The sequence below is a fragment of the Bison bison genome, unplaced genomic scaffold (genome assembly GCF_000754665.1).
Source record: "Bison bison bison isolate TAMUID 2011002044 unplaced genomic scaffold, Bison_UMD1.0 scf7180017864118, whole genome shotgun sequence".
NCBI classification, from domain to species: Eukaryota; Metazoa; Chordata; class Mammalia; order Artiodactyla; family Bovidae; genus Bison; species Bison bison.
In genome coordinates this window covers 1971085-1987282 of record NW_011494690.1, presented here as the reverse complement: position 1 = coordinate 1987282, position 16198 = coordinate 1971085, and the positions used below count along the sequence as shown (strand labels likewise).

Below are 16198 nucleotides of genomic sequence, written 5' to 3'. Positions count from 1 at the left end.
TCATGGGAAATAGATGGGGAAACAGTGGAAACAGTGTCAGATTTTATTTTTCTGGGCTCCAAAATCACCGCAGATGGTGACTGCAGCCATGAAATTAAAAGACGCTTGCTCCTTGGAAGGAAAGTTATGACCAACCTAGATAGCATATTCAAAAGCAGAGACATTATTTGCCAACAAAGGTCCATCTAGTCAAGGCTATGGTTTTTCCTGTGGTCATGTATGGATGTGAGAGTTGGACAGTGAAGAAGGCTGAGCGCCAAAGAATTGATGCTTTTGAACTGTGGTGTTGGAGAAGACTCTTGAGAGTCCCTTGGACTGCAAGGAGATCCAACCAGTCCAATCTGAAGGAGATCAGCCCTGGGATTTCTTTGGAAGGAATGATGCTAAAGCTGAAACTCCAGTACTTTGGCCACCTCATGTGAAGAGTTGACTCATTGGAAAAGACTCTGATGCTGGGAGGGATTGGAGGCAAGAGGAGAAGGGGATGACAGAGGATGAGATGTCTGGATGGCATCACTGACTCGATGGACGTGAGTCTGAGTGAACTCTGGGAGTTGGTGATGGACAGGGAGGCCTGGCGTGCTGCGATTCATGGGATCGCAAAGAGTCGGACACGACTGAGCGACTGATCTGATCTGATGCTATGTTTTGTCCACCAAGTCTTATGAAAAGTCAGATTTGAAGTCGATTATCTTAACATCTGAGGGATGTCATTGAGACATCTGGACTTGTAGAAGAACAAGGCCAGGTAACATTGGACCCACATCTCCACATGGCAGCTGTTGGCTGAGGTTGACTGGCTGAGGAGCTCTGTAGAGAAACTCCTCTCTGAAGCATCATGTAGACCTACCCAGTCTGCTTCAAACATTTATCAGCTACCTCTGTGGTTCTTGAGTTTGGTCCACTATTCTCGATTCTGCTACTGCTGCTGCTGCTAAGTCGCTTCAGTCGTGTCTGACTCTGTGTGACCCCAGAGATGGCAGCCCACCAGGCTCCCCTGTCCCTGGGATTCTCCAGGCAAGAACACTGGAGTGGGTTGCCATTTCCTTCTCCAAGGCATGAAAGTGGAAAGTGAAAGTGAAGTCGCTCAGTCGTGTCCGACTCTTAGCGACCCCATGGACTGCAGCCTACCAGGCTCCTCCATCCGTGGGATTTTCCAGGCAAGAGTACTGGAGTGGGGTGCCATTGCCTTCTCCGATTCTCAGTTCTAGAAGACATTAATTCTTTAGTCAAAGAGAGATGGTGAGTTTAATCACTTTCAAGGAAATGTTCTTTTCTGGTATCCTGTGCAGTCATCTGTCAGAAAATATCTCTGGTTGTCCCTCCTCCCCGTCTCATTCAGGACAACCTGGTGTGACAGAGTGGCAAAAATCCTGTCTCTCCACCACACAAAAGGGGGTCCTCAGATCAGTCCCAGGTGAGCTGGGAATTGGTGGACACCTCCACAGTCTCTGATTGCTTGGCTCCATACCAGTCAGAGAGGCTCAATTTATCCTCAGAATTGGCAAAACTTTAAAGCATTCTCAAATGGGATATCACTTCTGCAGAATGAAAATCAACCCAGGGTCCCGAGGCAACTCTGCCTTTGTACAGTTACTCTATTCAGGAGAGGTCTCACTTGATCAGAGAACTCTACCAACCCAGCCCCTCAATAGTGACTCCCCCTGGGGAATGGGAACAATGCTGTAGATGAGAGTAGGAGGAATCAAGAGATATTACATTCTACTTTGTAAATCTCTCCATTATTTGATTTCTTTCCAACTAGCATGTGTTTTTTTATATCAGAAAAACACTGATATCTATCTGGCATAATGAAAATATGACACAGTGACTTGCTTCATTATTCTCTGGATGGGTTCTAGGAAGGTTTTGACATAAGATCATTAGGAGATAGAAACTGATATTCAGAAGGAATTGATTTCTAATCTCTATTATCTGTTTGATAAATTCTTACCAACAACAGTCTGGATTTCCTTCATTACTGCCTCTTCAACCTGGGGATGCGTTGTAATGAGAAACAGCACGAAGAACACAGAGACAGACATGGTGTCTGGTGCAGCGATTGTCATTTCCAGTATGCACTGGTTTATGTTCTGTCCTGTCAGTTCACCGCGTTTCTACAATGGAAAGGGGGAGAAATATTGGGAAAGTGAAGGAAAGGTCAGAACAGGAAGTGAAGTGGCCCTCAAGGATCAATCACCTCCATAAAATGAAATCATAGGAATTATGCATCGTTTGGATTGATGATAGACTTTTGCATTAACAACCTTCAGTCTAAAACTGAACAATTTAACCAAAGATTTCTGTGTGTTTAGTGTCTTTGGACTCCTTGGTGTTCACATTTTGTGTTGTGCAGACACAGATGTTTCAGACTTAAAGTCTTACCTGATTGACTATTGGATTGGACATGATACTGGAACAGATACTCAAGAGCAAAAACATGCAACAATTAATAGGGAATTTTTAGACACCTATACAGAAATAGTAACACACATATGTTGTGAGGGATTATGGCTAGTGCAGGGCTGTACCTCAGCCAGAATCAACTCAGTGGCAAAATCCATAGAGTCTTCTAGTTTCTCTGCTATGAAAATACCATGTCTTTTTTTTTCCTATCAGAATTTCCATTTCATCTTTCAAATCTTTGTGGGAAAAATCACGGGAAATATTACCTACTTGTACACAGATAAGACATCTAGATAAACAAATTCAATTGCCATTTAAAATTTGCTTAATTGAAGCCATTAGTGTTCATGAATAACTGAGTTTATACTTAATTCTTTGCAAATATCCTTAAATTATATATGTTATATCAAGTTAAGGAACCAGAGTTAGCCACTATATCTCAGCGCTGCTAGTAAAATCAAGATTGTAATCTGTGGTTAAGGGTTGAAAACTGGTACCAAAATGCTAAATCCAATTTTCTGATATTTGATTGGGCCAGCACTGTGCTTAAATTAAACATCAAATCCCAAAGCTAGTGAATGCCATTGGTAGGAGCACGCACACCCCAGTCTGCCATGGGCACTTCCATTTTCTTTATCTCATATCCACTTAGGCCATTTTTATCTGCATAACCCCAAAGATGATTAAATTTGAGGTTCCTCTTCTACACAGGAATTATTCCTTTTGATATTTATCTCATACCTTGAAGTTTCCGCCTCATAGTAACACTGACTAAATCGTTGTTGAATGAATGACTAGTTACATCAAGAGGCTTCTGCATTTTGAGAGTGTGGTGAACGGTAAAACACCCTGGAGAAGAGTCAAGGTTCTGCTCCAGGTTGTTGTCCTTCCACATAACCTACTTTTAGTCTTTGAGGTGTATGTCTCTTTTAAAGTGAAGAGATCAGACTAGATGAACATTAAGGTCATCTTGAGATCTCTATTCTGCTCTTCTTGTCTTTAAGTATATGCTTTCATGTATAATTGTATTGTTCCCCAGTTTCAGGGAATACTATTCTGTATTAGGTTAAATGTACAATAAATCTTTCTTTCAAATTCTTGTTGACACATTTGCCTACACATTTAAATACTCAATTGACCTAAATAGCCTCTATGTTTACTCCAGTTTAGCAGAAGTAAGGGAATATTCTTTAATATTCCTCCTATTTTTAAAGTTTTCTCCCTTTTTTTTTTTTTGGTTTCTCAGGGAAGATGTTTAAACATTGAGAGATATTCTTCAGGAGAGTAATTTAATATGTCATTCCAAATAAGGATGTTTACTATTGTGTATGTCTGTGAGTACGCTTACAGGCACACACTCACACGTCATTCCAAATATATAGCAGGGATATATTCATGTTCATTTATTCATCTACCCAGCCATTTGTTCAGCAAATATTTGTTGAGTGTCTCCTATATTCACTCAGTGGTGGTCTAGAATGTTCACAACATTACTCACCTAAGCAGTAGTCCCCAAATGTCTGGGATGCACTGAAATGCCCTTAGACTTTGAATTCATAGAGAATGTCTTGATAGAGCTGAATCCATTTCTAAGCATCTGCTTCCTCCCTGTGCCAGAATCAGGGGCCTGTGAATATCCATTGGGATTCCTCCTATTCAGGTTAGAAGTTGCTCCTAATTAAATGTATGCATTAGAACTTGTATGTCATTAAAAACTGGAAAAATTGAGTTTAGTGATAGTTTTCAGAAAATACAAACTCTCTGACTTACAAACTTATAAGAATGTGTCTATTGGAACTCTGAATGTATTTTGTACAAGATAATTGTGGCTAGGTTCCTAGTCTAAGCCACAAACACCTTCAATGTATTCTGAGACTGAAAAAACCTTACACTTAACAAAATAAAAAGTACAAAATGATACTTTTGTAAAACTGGGAATTCAAAGAGGGAAAAATATAAAATTGGATATCTAGGGATGGAAGTAGATGTCCCAGAATCCTTTCCATAAATATATATATTTTAAAAGTGTTGACATAAGACAAATACTATATGATTTCACTTATATATTGGATCTTAAAAAAAAAAAAAAAAGCAAAAATCCCAAGCTCTTTGTTAAAAGAAGAGATTGGTGATTGCCATGGATGCTTCCTGTAGTTTGGGTGTGAAATGGGTGAAGAGGGTCAGGTCAAAGGTACAAACTTCCTTTCAGTTATATGATTGATAGGTCATGGGGATGTAATATTCAGCATGGTGATTACCGTTAACATGCTGTTTGCATATTTAAAAGTTGCTAAGAGAGTAAATCTTAAAAGTACTCATTCAAGGAAAACATTTTCTAACTATGTTTTGTGAAAGATGTTAACTAGATTGTGATGAGTATTTCTCAGTATATTCATATATTGAATCATTCTGTACACCTGAAAGTAACATAATGTTATGTGTCAATTAGGCCCCAACAATAAAAGTATTGATATTATTGAAAAGGCATGAGAGGATGGAGATTAAAAGATTTCTCTAGGTCTTTAGTGCTTTAGATCAGAGAAGATATTACCTAGTTCACTAACCATTGGCAAATTTATATAGAGAGGAAATGTTGCTGAGCTAATTTCAAAGAAGACAAAGAAAACTGTTACACATTCTCATGAAGTAAGTTTCTATGGGCCTACTGACCATAGTGAAGCTAAATTAATGTAGCTGTGGTTCAATATGATTTTTCAGACCACCACACAGTCTGACCACAGTGAAGAGATGAATCACTGGCCTTCTTGATTCAAGTCACAGTAAGCTCTGGGTGAAGCAAAGAGAAGTGTTTAAAGGCCCATGTGTCCAAATCATCCACCTGCTACTCATCGACCACTGGAGAACATGTCAGAGCAACATGAAACTGACTTCCTGGACACTAGTATTACTGAATTTCAAAATGTGCAAACATGATGAAGATAGCTTTTCAACCAAGTTTAGAAACTTAAGGCACTGGAGAATTTAAGATACTCTGGACATCTGGGGAAGATATGAACAGAGGGATGGAGAGAGATAACATGTTTACTGCCTTCTATGTGTCATGCTCTGAGTTGATTGCCCTACATAGAGGATCTAATTAACCTATATACCACCATGGAAAGTAGGCTATAATTTGTTTTAAAGAACTTCCCAAGACCATTTGGTTACCAAGTGGTAGAGATAGGATACAAACCAGGTCTGTCTACTTTTAGATCCCCTGGGCTTTCCTCTGGTTGTTAGAAGTGGCTCATTTAGTGGCTGGCTACTCATACTCTTAAAACCCAATGACTATCCAATAAGCCATTAGGCATCTGTACAGTCTTCTGTTAGGGTAAGCTGAGACCAAAGCAAACCCAAAAATGACAATTTTAGGATTCCCCCAAAATATAAGATACATAAATAAACAAACAAGACATCTTATAAAAATTCATCATGAAAAAAATTTGTGACTACTGTCATTTCCTATGAGTTGAATTAAGTAAAATTCATTCAGAAGCAGCACAACAATAAAATGATTTGGTTTTCATTTCTTCAGACATGCATAGAGAATTCTGACAAATAATAATGACAGGTTCAGCCAACCCTTTTCTTCAACTCAAAACACACTTCAGTGTTCTAGGTCCAGAGATGGGGCTCTCAACCTCCGAGGTGAAAAGCTCCCCTGGGCCAAAGGCTACCTTTTCCTCTGTGGTCTGGTCACACGGGCCTGAAGTGCTGTAAGAAGTGCTTCACCAGCATGTAAATCAACAGATCTCTGTGGTTTTGGAGACAAGACAACTTACAAAGAGGCCAGCAATAGCTAAGACCCAACACCAATCAGTCTCATCAATAATTATTCCAAAATGTGGTACGTACACAGATTTCTCATGCTTCCTACATAGCCAAGAAAGCTTAAAGAAGATGTCTGGTTTGAGAAGGAGAGCTTGCCATGCATCAAAATAACCCTGGATTTAACCACAAGGGTGCTTTCTGGAAAAACAGAAAAAGATCAGAGCATGTGAGCAGAAATATGAGTCCAAGAAGGATATGCTGATGAGAGAAGATCCCTGTAGACTCTCCTAGCATCTTGGACTCTAAGCAAGACAAGGTTCTGCTTTCAGTGGGTGTTTCAGCTACATGAATGTCACCTAACAAACCAACACTAATTTATCCTACTTGTTTATCAGAGATATTTATAGTTTTCAAGTTTGTGTTAGAGACACAGCTTAGAATTTCATATCCTTCTCCTAGACTGAGCCTTCAACACCTTCTATTTTCCAGACCATGGGAAATAAGAAGTAATTAAAACTGTTCTGGCCTCAATTCTGGCACCTGGCATGGCAAAAAGCCGTCCCATTCTGTTGTTTGTATTTCAGTCCAGTGTGTAGAATTCATCTTGGAATCCTCAATGCCTTGTCCTGTGTCTTGCGCAGTCAGCTCTTTAATGGGTGTTTTTGAATTAAATTGAATACCAGAGAAAAGATAACTACTTATTTTTTTCAGATTATACACATGAGAAGGGAAGAGACATAAGCAGATGCAGAATTTGTGGTTCATAGAAATGAAGAAGTTTGCCAACACCATACAGCCAGTGTGGCTGGCAGCCCGTAGGCTGCAGCCCAGTCCTATCTGACCTCAGGGCCATGTCCTTTCCTATTGGTGCACTGGGTCCCTCAGGCCCATTGAGAGTTTAACAAGGACCTCGTGAGCAGGGGGAAATACATATAACTCTGTATGGATTATGCAGGTTCTTAGCCACACAGTCTGCATCCATAAGTTAGCAGAGAGCTGTACAATGCATTTTACTTTACCCCTTCTATGAATCAAGGCTAGTGGGGAACCAAGAAGAAGGGACTTCTAAAATAGGTACCTGTCAATCCTTAGGAGAGATGTGTGGCAAGAAAAGTACCTTGAGAGTCCCTATCTGAAAGGGGATCCAGGCAAGAGGCTGTGACTAAAGTCCTCAGAGCATATGGGGCTCTCATCCTGATGTCAGTCAGACAGGGGTCCTATGACTCTTGTAAGGAATAATTACAGAGCAGGGGAGAGGAGGCGAGGAGAGTGGAGAATAAAAAGGGAGGGCTTATCACTTGTTTGCTTGTCCAAATGTAGTTGATCAGGGAGTAGGTGTGATAGCTCAGCTGGTGTGGGTGAGTGTGAAAATCATGCGTTGTTCTTATGCCTGCGATGTTATTCCCTCAGATCTGCAGGGGGTTCAGGGCTACACTTCATCTGGGACTTTGTTCAGATGTCCATTCCAAATCAGAGGGTCAGAGGCCTTTCTGACCACCTTCTCTCTCCACAGTAGTCTCGGCCTCTCTCCAACCACCCCCATTCACTTTATAGTCCTATACCCTACTTTTTTTTCAAGGCACTTATTGCCTAAAATATTACTAGATAGTTACTTGTTTACTGTCCTTATGTCCACTGGGATGTAAACTCTTCGAAGGCAAGGACTTTATCTAGTTCACTACTCTAAGCCCAGAACCTAAGCCTGCCATAAAATAGGCAATCAAAAAATATTAGTTGAAAGAATATATGAATCAGTGAACACTGTTAGAAATCAAATCAGGAGAAATTACATTAAGCTGACAATAGCAAGATGGAATGAATCCACATGATTGATATTTGTTCTTCTGTTGGTGGTAGAGTTGCATATGTGTGTTTAATGATTTTTTTCTGTAGTGTAGTGAGGAAAGCATCTTCTTAAGTGAAATATCTTCCCAGTGTTGTTATGAATGTTAAATCACAAACTTTATGTGAAGCAACTTTTTATACTGCTTTCACATAGTAGATACTAAGTTAATGATAGTTATCATCATCATTTCCAGCAGCAGCAGCAGTACCCTTATCATCATATAGATAGAGTCAAAGTTTTCACACTTAGTGACTTTGGGGGAGAGGTGTGTTTGTCCATTTATGTGTTGTGTGTGTGTGTGTGTGTGTGTGCGTGCATGCATGTGTGTGTGTATGGAGAGATAGAATGTTTCTTTGTGTGTGTATGTGTATATACACATATATACGTGTATGTGTGTATGTATATATCTATATTTTTGCCAAAAGAATGGCCAAAAGGTGTATAATGGTTAAATACATAGGTTTGGTGATTAGATGTATTTATGACCAAATGAAATGATTAGAAACTTAAGTTTCTAATCTGAAACGTAATAGATATGTTTCTAATCTGAAACGTAATAGATAGGTAGAATCATCCTATTTCCTAGGATGCTCTAGGATTTCCTAGGATGCTCTATTTCCTAGAGCAATGAGGAGAGATACAAAAGAAATAGAAAATGCCCCCCACTATGGATTTTTATGATCTTATAAGTGAGGAAGGCAGACATACCAGGAAAACACTTTAGGAATACTTGGAAAGATTTAAAGAAGAGCAGTGTACAAGAGTGTATCTTTCCATGAGTTCATTATCCTTCTCATGCCCTGTTTAGTAAAGGGCTGAATGTCAAGTCATGAGAATGAAAATTTCAGTACCATCCAAGGGGATCCCCAGGAAGAGCATGTTAGAGGTGTTCAGCATGATGTGCCGCATGAGGGTCAACACGTCCACATAGCCCAAGTCATTGCAGACCTCCTCCAGCCTGTCCAGATGCTTGGTGATGGAATCAGCACAGATGGTCACCATGCGCACCAGGCCAGGGCCGGACAAAGCTGAAGGGGACAACATCAGAGTGAGCTACCTCCAACTCCAGGGCACACAGCAATCAGGCAATTTTGGCTTTTTATGTTCGGAGCTTAACTGACCACAGATTTTTATTAAATAAGTGGAAATTTTCATCTTTAAATTTTCATCTATATTCTACTAATTGTCCAGTATCAAGTATCATGTTTATTATTAAAAATAAATGAATGGATGAATGAAAAATAAATATTTTTAGAACAGATGCCTCAAAATTAAACTTGTATTCTACCTATGACAAATCATTTGAGAGACTGCAAGTGAAATCTTTAGTGCTGGTGGTCATAAGTTACAAATCAGTGATTTTCTATATTTATTATATACATTTCTCCCTAAAGATGGTTTGGATTTCACCAGGATGATATTTTATGTTTCAGTGGGTGGCAGAATATTGATACAGGACTATTCAAATTGGATCTTACTTTTATACCTAAGGTGTTTCCTGTTTAATTGTAGTTCATATTTGTAAAGTGTTAGCCTGGGATGGAGGAGCCTGGTAGGCTGAGGTCCATGGGGTCCTTAGGAGTCGGACATGACCGAGCGACTTCACTTTCACATTTCACTTTCATGCATTGGAGAAGGAAATGACAAACCACTCCAGTGTTCTTGCCTGGAGAATAGCAGGGACAGGGGAGCCTGGTGGGCTGCTGTCTATGGGGTTGCACAGAGTCGGACACGGCTGAAGCGACTTAGCAGCAGCAGTCTTCCCAGGCAGCGCTAATGGTAAAGAAAGTGAAAGTGAAGTGGCTCAGTCGTGTTTGACTCTTTTCGACCCCATGGACTGTAGCCTACCAGGCTCCTCTCTCCATGGGATTTTCCAGGCAAGAATACTGGAGTGGATTGCCATTTCCTTCTCCAGGGGATCTTCCCAACCCAGGGATGGAACCCGGGTCTCCTGCATTGCAGACAGACACTTTACCGTCTGAGCCACCAGGGAAAGAACCTGCCTACTAATGTAGGAGATCCGGGTTCAGTCCCTGGGTCTGGAAGATCCTCTGGAGAAGGGTCTGCTAACCCATTCCAGTATTCTTGCCTGGAGAATCCCATGGACCAAGGAGTCTGGCAGGCTATGTCCATAGGGTAACACAGAGTTGGACATGATTTAAGTGACTTAGCACACACACATGCATAGTCTTATAAATGACCAAATATACCTTTCTCTTAATTTTGGTTTTTGTTCAAACTACATCCAGATTTATTGTACTCAATGTCAAAATTTCCAAAAAAATTTCTGTTTTGTTTGAGCCGTCTTCCTCACAGAACTGAAAACACTTTAAGGGCAGTAATAACCTATTAGCTTTATAGATCATGTCCACAGAACATGGTGGCCCCTAGAATTAGTGGATGAATGGATGAATGAAACCAGGTGGAGTGAAGTGGCTCTGATCTCTTCCCTTGCTTGGCTCCTGACCATCTGAGCAGCTATTAATCTTGAAGGTAGGTGGTCTAACATTAGACATAACTATTAAAGTCCTACTTTCTCTCTTTTGTTCAAGGTTGCTATAAGGTTTCTTTAGGAATAATCTCTCTTTTTTCCTGTATTTTTCATTCAATTGTATTGTAAAGTCAAAGTCCTCAAATAAAACAAATCAGCTGTGCTGCAGAAGCCCTTTCAGGCACACTCTGAAGAAGAAAAGAGACCTGGTGAGTGGTCGTAGACTCTAAACATTTTCACCCACCCATATATATATATAAAGGAAGTTTGGGTTGGCAGCACACTTTCTGACTAGGAGTGACTTGGAGAAATGCTGGGATGCTGTTTCCTGGGTGACTGTCACATTGACAAGTGGGACAAATGATTCCTTCATGAATAAATCCTTTGCATGAAGGGTTGGCCTTGACAGGCTGATGTCAGTCCCAGGCTGATGTCTGATTTGCCTCTACATTCAAGAGCTTGAAACCTCATTTCAAATGTATAAACCACATTTCAAACATATGAACAGAATGGACAGACTCTAGAAGCTGGGAAAGTCAAGAAAACACTTTCTCCCTAGATTCTCCAGAAAGAACACAACCTTGTCAGTGTCTTGATTTTTGCCCCATATGAGACCCACATCATGAATCCCAAAGAAAGGCCATGCCAAAGAATGTTCAAACTACTGCACAATTGCACTCATCTCACACACCAGCAAAGTAATGCTCAAAATTATCTAAGCTAGGCTTCAATAGTACATGAACCAAGAACTTTTAGATGTTCAAGCTGGATTTAGAAAAGGCAGAGGAACCAGAGATCAAATTTCCAACATCATAGAAAAACATAGAAAAAACAAGAGAGTTCCAGAAAAACATTTGCTTCATTGACTATTGTAAAGCCTTTGATTGTGTGGATCACAACAAACTGTGGAAAATTCTTAAAGAGATGGGAATACCAGACCACCTTACCTGCCTCCTGAGAAATCTGTACACAGGTCAAGAAACAACAGTCAGAACTGGATATGGAACAACAAACTGGTTCCAAATTGGGAAAGGAGGACGTCAAGGCTGTATATTATCATCCTGCTTATTTAACTTCTATGCAGAGTACATCATGCACAATATCGGGCTGGATGAAGCACAAGCTGAAATCAAGATTGCCAGGAGAATATCAATAACCTCAAATATGCAGATAACACCACCCTTATGACCGAAAGTGAAGAGGAACTAAACAGCCTCTTGATGAAAGTGAAAGAGGAGAGAGAAAAAGCTGGCTTAAAACTTAATATTCAATAAACTAAGATCATGGCATCCAATCGCATCACTTCATGGTAAATAGATGGGGAAACAATGGAAACAGTAACAGATTTTATTTTCTTAGGTTTCAAAATCACTGAAGATGGTGGCTACAGCCATGAAATTAAAAGACGTTTGCTCCTAGAAAGGAAAGCTATGACAAACCTAGAGAACATATTAAAAAGCAGAGACATTACTTTGCCTACAAAGGTCTGTCTAGTCAAAGCTATGGTTTTTTCAGTAGTTGTGTATGGATGTGAGAGTTGGGCCATAAAGAAAACTGAATGCCAAAGAATTGATGCTTTTGAACTGTGGTGTTAGAGAAGACTCTTGAGAGTCCCTTGGACTGCAAGGAGATCCAACCAGTAAATCCTAAAGGCATCAATCCTGAATATTCATTGGAAGGACTGATGCTGAAGCTGAAGCTCCAATATTTTGGCTATCTGATGTGAAGGGCCACTCACTGGAAAAGACCCTGATGCTGGGAAAGATTGAAGGCAGAAAGAGAAGAGGACATCAGAGGATGAGATGGCTGAATGGCATCACTGACTCAATGGACATAAATTTGAGCAAGCTTCAGGAGTTGGTGATGGACAGGGAAGCCTGGCGTGCTGCAGTCCATGGGGTTGCAAAGAGTCGGACACGACTGAGTGACTGAACTGAACTGAACTGACTCACATCTGACTTTTGACTCATAAAACTGTAAGATAAGGAATATGTAGTTTGAAGCCAAAGACTTCAATTTCAGCAGGGTATAGTAAAGAGATAAATCGCTAAATAAGAATATTTGGAATCTAGTTTCTGTTCTTCCATATCTGGCTGTGTTGCCTGGGGGAAATCACTAGCTCTCTAGAAATGTATTTACTTAAGTATGAAATTCAGAGGTTGGAAGAGATAATGCACCCCTTCTCAGTTCTAAAATTCTCGAAGTTATTTGCAAATTGCCTTCTGTTAAAACATCTGGGATGTCAGCCAATGGCTCAGCAAACATGTTGCTCTGTTAAATCAACTATATGGCTGACACACTAAATTCTTAATTGAAGTGACATTAAGTGTATAGAGAGCCAATTCTTTTTCACATCCATAAGGTCGATGTAAAAACAGGAAGAACTAAATTGAAGTGGTTAAATATGTAGGCTCTGAGGTTTTCTTCTGTGCTACCTTTTATTAATGGTGGAAATTGAGCATGGTACCTACAGTCCACCGGGTCGCAAAGAGTTGGACACAACTGAGCGACTTCACTCACTCACTTAACTTCTTTATGCCTCAGTTTTCTCATTTGCAAAATGTAGGTGGTATTTACCACATGGAGTCGCTGTGGGATTAAGGCATCCAGTGTTTAAAACAGTGCCTATTACAGAGTACATGTGTAATGAATGCTGTGCTGTGCTCAGTCGCTTCAGTCATTTCGAACTCTGTGACCCTATAGCCCTCCAGGCTCCTCTGTCCCTGGGGATTCTCCAGGCAGAATACTGGAGTGGGTTGTCATGCCCTCTTCCAAGGCCTCTTCCTGACCCAGGGATTGAACCTGTGTTTCCTGCATTGTCAGGCGGGTTCTTTACACACTAGCACCACCTGGGAAACCCAGAATGAATGCTAGCTCTTACTATTTCAAAACGGTGAAGCAGCAGAAGTTAATGATTTCATAAGGCATATTCATAGACAAAAAAGCAGAATTTAGCCAGACACCTGAATACCTTTCATAAAGTAAGTTCTGACAGCTTTCCAGATCACTGGATTATTGTTAAATATGATGCATTTCTCATGCATGCCGATGAACTGCAAGCCAAGTTTGCTGCCAAATCAAGATGTATAACGATTGTGCTTCATTACGTGAAACACTCTTGAAAGGTGGTTGTTGAATCACATGAATACACCGGGATTCTTGGCCCCTGGAGGAGAAGAATTCAATCCGGGGCCAGAGACGAGGCTTGATCGCTCAGAGCTTTTGTGTAATAAAGTTTTATTAAAGTATAAAGGAGATAGAGAAAGCTTCTGACATAGGCATCAGAAGGGGGTAGAAAGAGTACCTACTTGCTAGTGTTAACAAGGAGGTTATACAATCCAAAGAATGTCTGGAGGTTGTAAAGACCTCATCAGACCTACTCCCATAATTAACATTTTAAGATAACACTGTCCTCAGGCAAGATACATCCTTGTAAAGACCAGGTCTACTCCCATAATTAACATTTTAAGATAACACTGTCCTCAGGCAAGATACATCCTTGTAAAGACCAGGTCTACTCCCATAATTAACATTTTAAGATAACAGAAGGTTGAATCCAAAGACTGTCCTTAGGCAGGATACATTATTGTTATATAATCCTAAGGAATGTGGAGAAAGAAAAAAAAGTTTGTCCTTTCTTCCTCCTTGAGAATTCCAGACCCCTCTCTCCTTGGGGACCCCTAGACTCCCTATCAACCTGCCTAGGAACTGACTCTCTCACTCTCGAGGACCTACAGAGAGAGCAAACCCTTGGGGTTACTTGTTAAGGGTCAGGAGAACTCAGTGTGATGAGTTTGCTGACCTGGTGTCTCTCATAGAAAATGCCTGTTGATCTAAATTCAGTGCATACTTTCTAGTATTCAGATTAAATGAGCACCTCCTTCTCTGTGTTAGCAAAAGAACCTCCTTCTCTGGTTGAAACATTTCTACCTACTAGCTCTCTGTTTGAGCATTACTAAAGATCAACAAACAATGCACACATAGAGTTATTTGTTATTTGCCCTTCTCTAATAGCTAGTCTCTAAAATATTATCCACTAATGTGGTCAAAGCTGCAAGGCTGTAAGAAAGTGCATCCTCCACACCACCACGTTTCCAGGAGCTTCCAGCCCTGAGGCAGCCCCACTCCAGACAGTGCCCTTCTCCTTGCTCCCCACCTCCCACCCCCAAGACCCCCTTTCCCTGCATAAGGGAGCCTCAGAATTGGGAGGTACTGGAATAATTGAAGTCTCATCTCTTTAGTCTGGAAGCAGCAGTTCTGCCTTGTACCACCAATTCCTCAGAGTCTCTAATCAGGCCTGGCCCTTCCAGGGATATCACTCTGGGACTGAAGGATATACCTTGGTACCTCTGCCCTGAGCTTGGCTGACTTGGGTGGGCCTGGAATCCTCTGTGTGGTGGTGACAGTTGCTCTCCTGGAGCTCTGCATTCATCATGAATCACCAAGGTCTTCAGGGTCACAGAGTTCTCCCAAGACATAGGATATATTGAGCCATTAGATAGCCCTTGATGTGGCTTCTGTGGGACTTTGCCAATAGCCCAGGCTTCCTTGAATTTCCCAGTTCTCCTTCCACTACTGTGCCTTCTATCTTCACTCACATACCCAGCTCTTTAGCCCTGGACTGGGCTTCAGAGCAACTAGGAAGGTGGAGGCAACCCTTCCCCACCCACCTCCTCCTCCAGGACTTGTTTCCTGCTCCCAATCCCAGTCTAATTTGGGCACAATAAGCGAGGAGCATTATAGAATGTTGTAAATTCCTGGCTGAAGACAAACTGGGGCCTCCATGTGTGCAGAGAATATTGTCTTCTTAGGACAGTGGTACAGAATGCTTCTACAGAGAGCCTCACTTTGTTGAGATTTTTTTATTAAGACTGCTTATAATTTAGGGTACGGCATTGGCAAGAAAAATCAACCATTTAAATAATTTACAATTGAGAGGATAAAGGATAACAGGGTAGTTCTCTTTAGTATAAAATGTAGGGTAGCTTTATTTATTCCATTGTATATTTAATACTGAAGCAAATCCAGATACTTCTATTTGTATTCCAGGAAATTAATATGATTGACACACAGATAAAATTTTGCCCTATGTACAGACATCATGCCATAGAAAGGACTGAACTTCTAATTAATTGATAGATTTCAGAATTCTAGCTATTCTTACCATCCCCTCCCTCACTCTATAATCAAAGCAGCAAGTAAGTCATTGGTATACTTTTACTTCACAAACTAGGATCAACAAATTTTAAGTTCTTAGAGGACAAAGAATACTATTGTACTCTGACATTTAGAGCTTTTGGGTATATCATAAAACACATTGGTGTGTCCAAATGTTTTGATGAATTCTGCCCAGTTAAAAGCTTCAGTCCAAAACCAGCGCTCTGTGACAACTTAGAGGGAGGGGATGGGGTGGAGTTGGAGGGAGCTTCAAGAGGGAGGGGACATCTTTATACCTATGACTGATTCTTGTTGATGGATGGCAGAAACTGACACAGTAATGTAAAGCAATTATCCTCCAATTAAAAATTTGTTGTCATTTAGTCGCTAAATCATGTCTGACTCTTGTGACCCCATGGACTGTAGCCTGCCAGGCTCCTCTGTCCATGGAATTCTCCAGGCAAGAATAGTCAAGTGGGTTGCCACTTCCTTCCCCAGGGGATTTTCCCGAGCCAGGAATCGAGCCT

At 40.7% G+C, this 16198-nt stretch overlaps 1 pseudogene; it reads right to left on the bottom strand.

Moving 5' to 3' along the window:
- LOC104988274 overlaps positions 1-16198 on the bottom strand; it is a 25072-nt pseudogene that overhangs the window by 2242 nt on the left and 6632 nt on the right.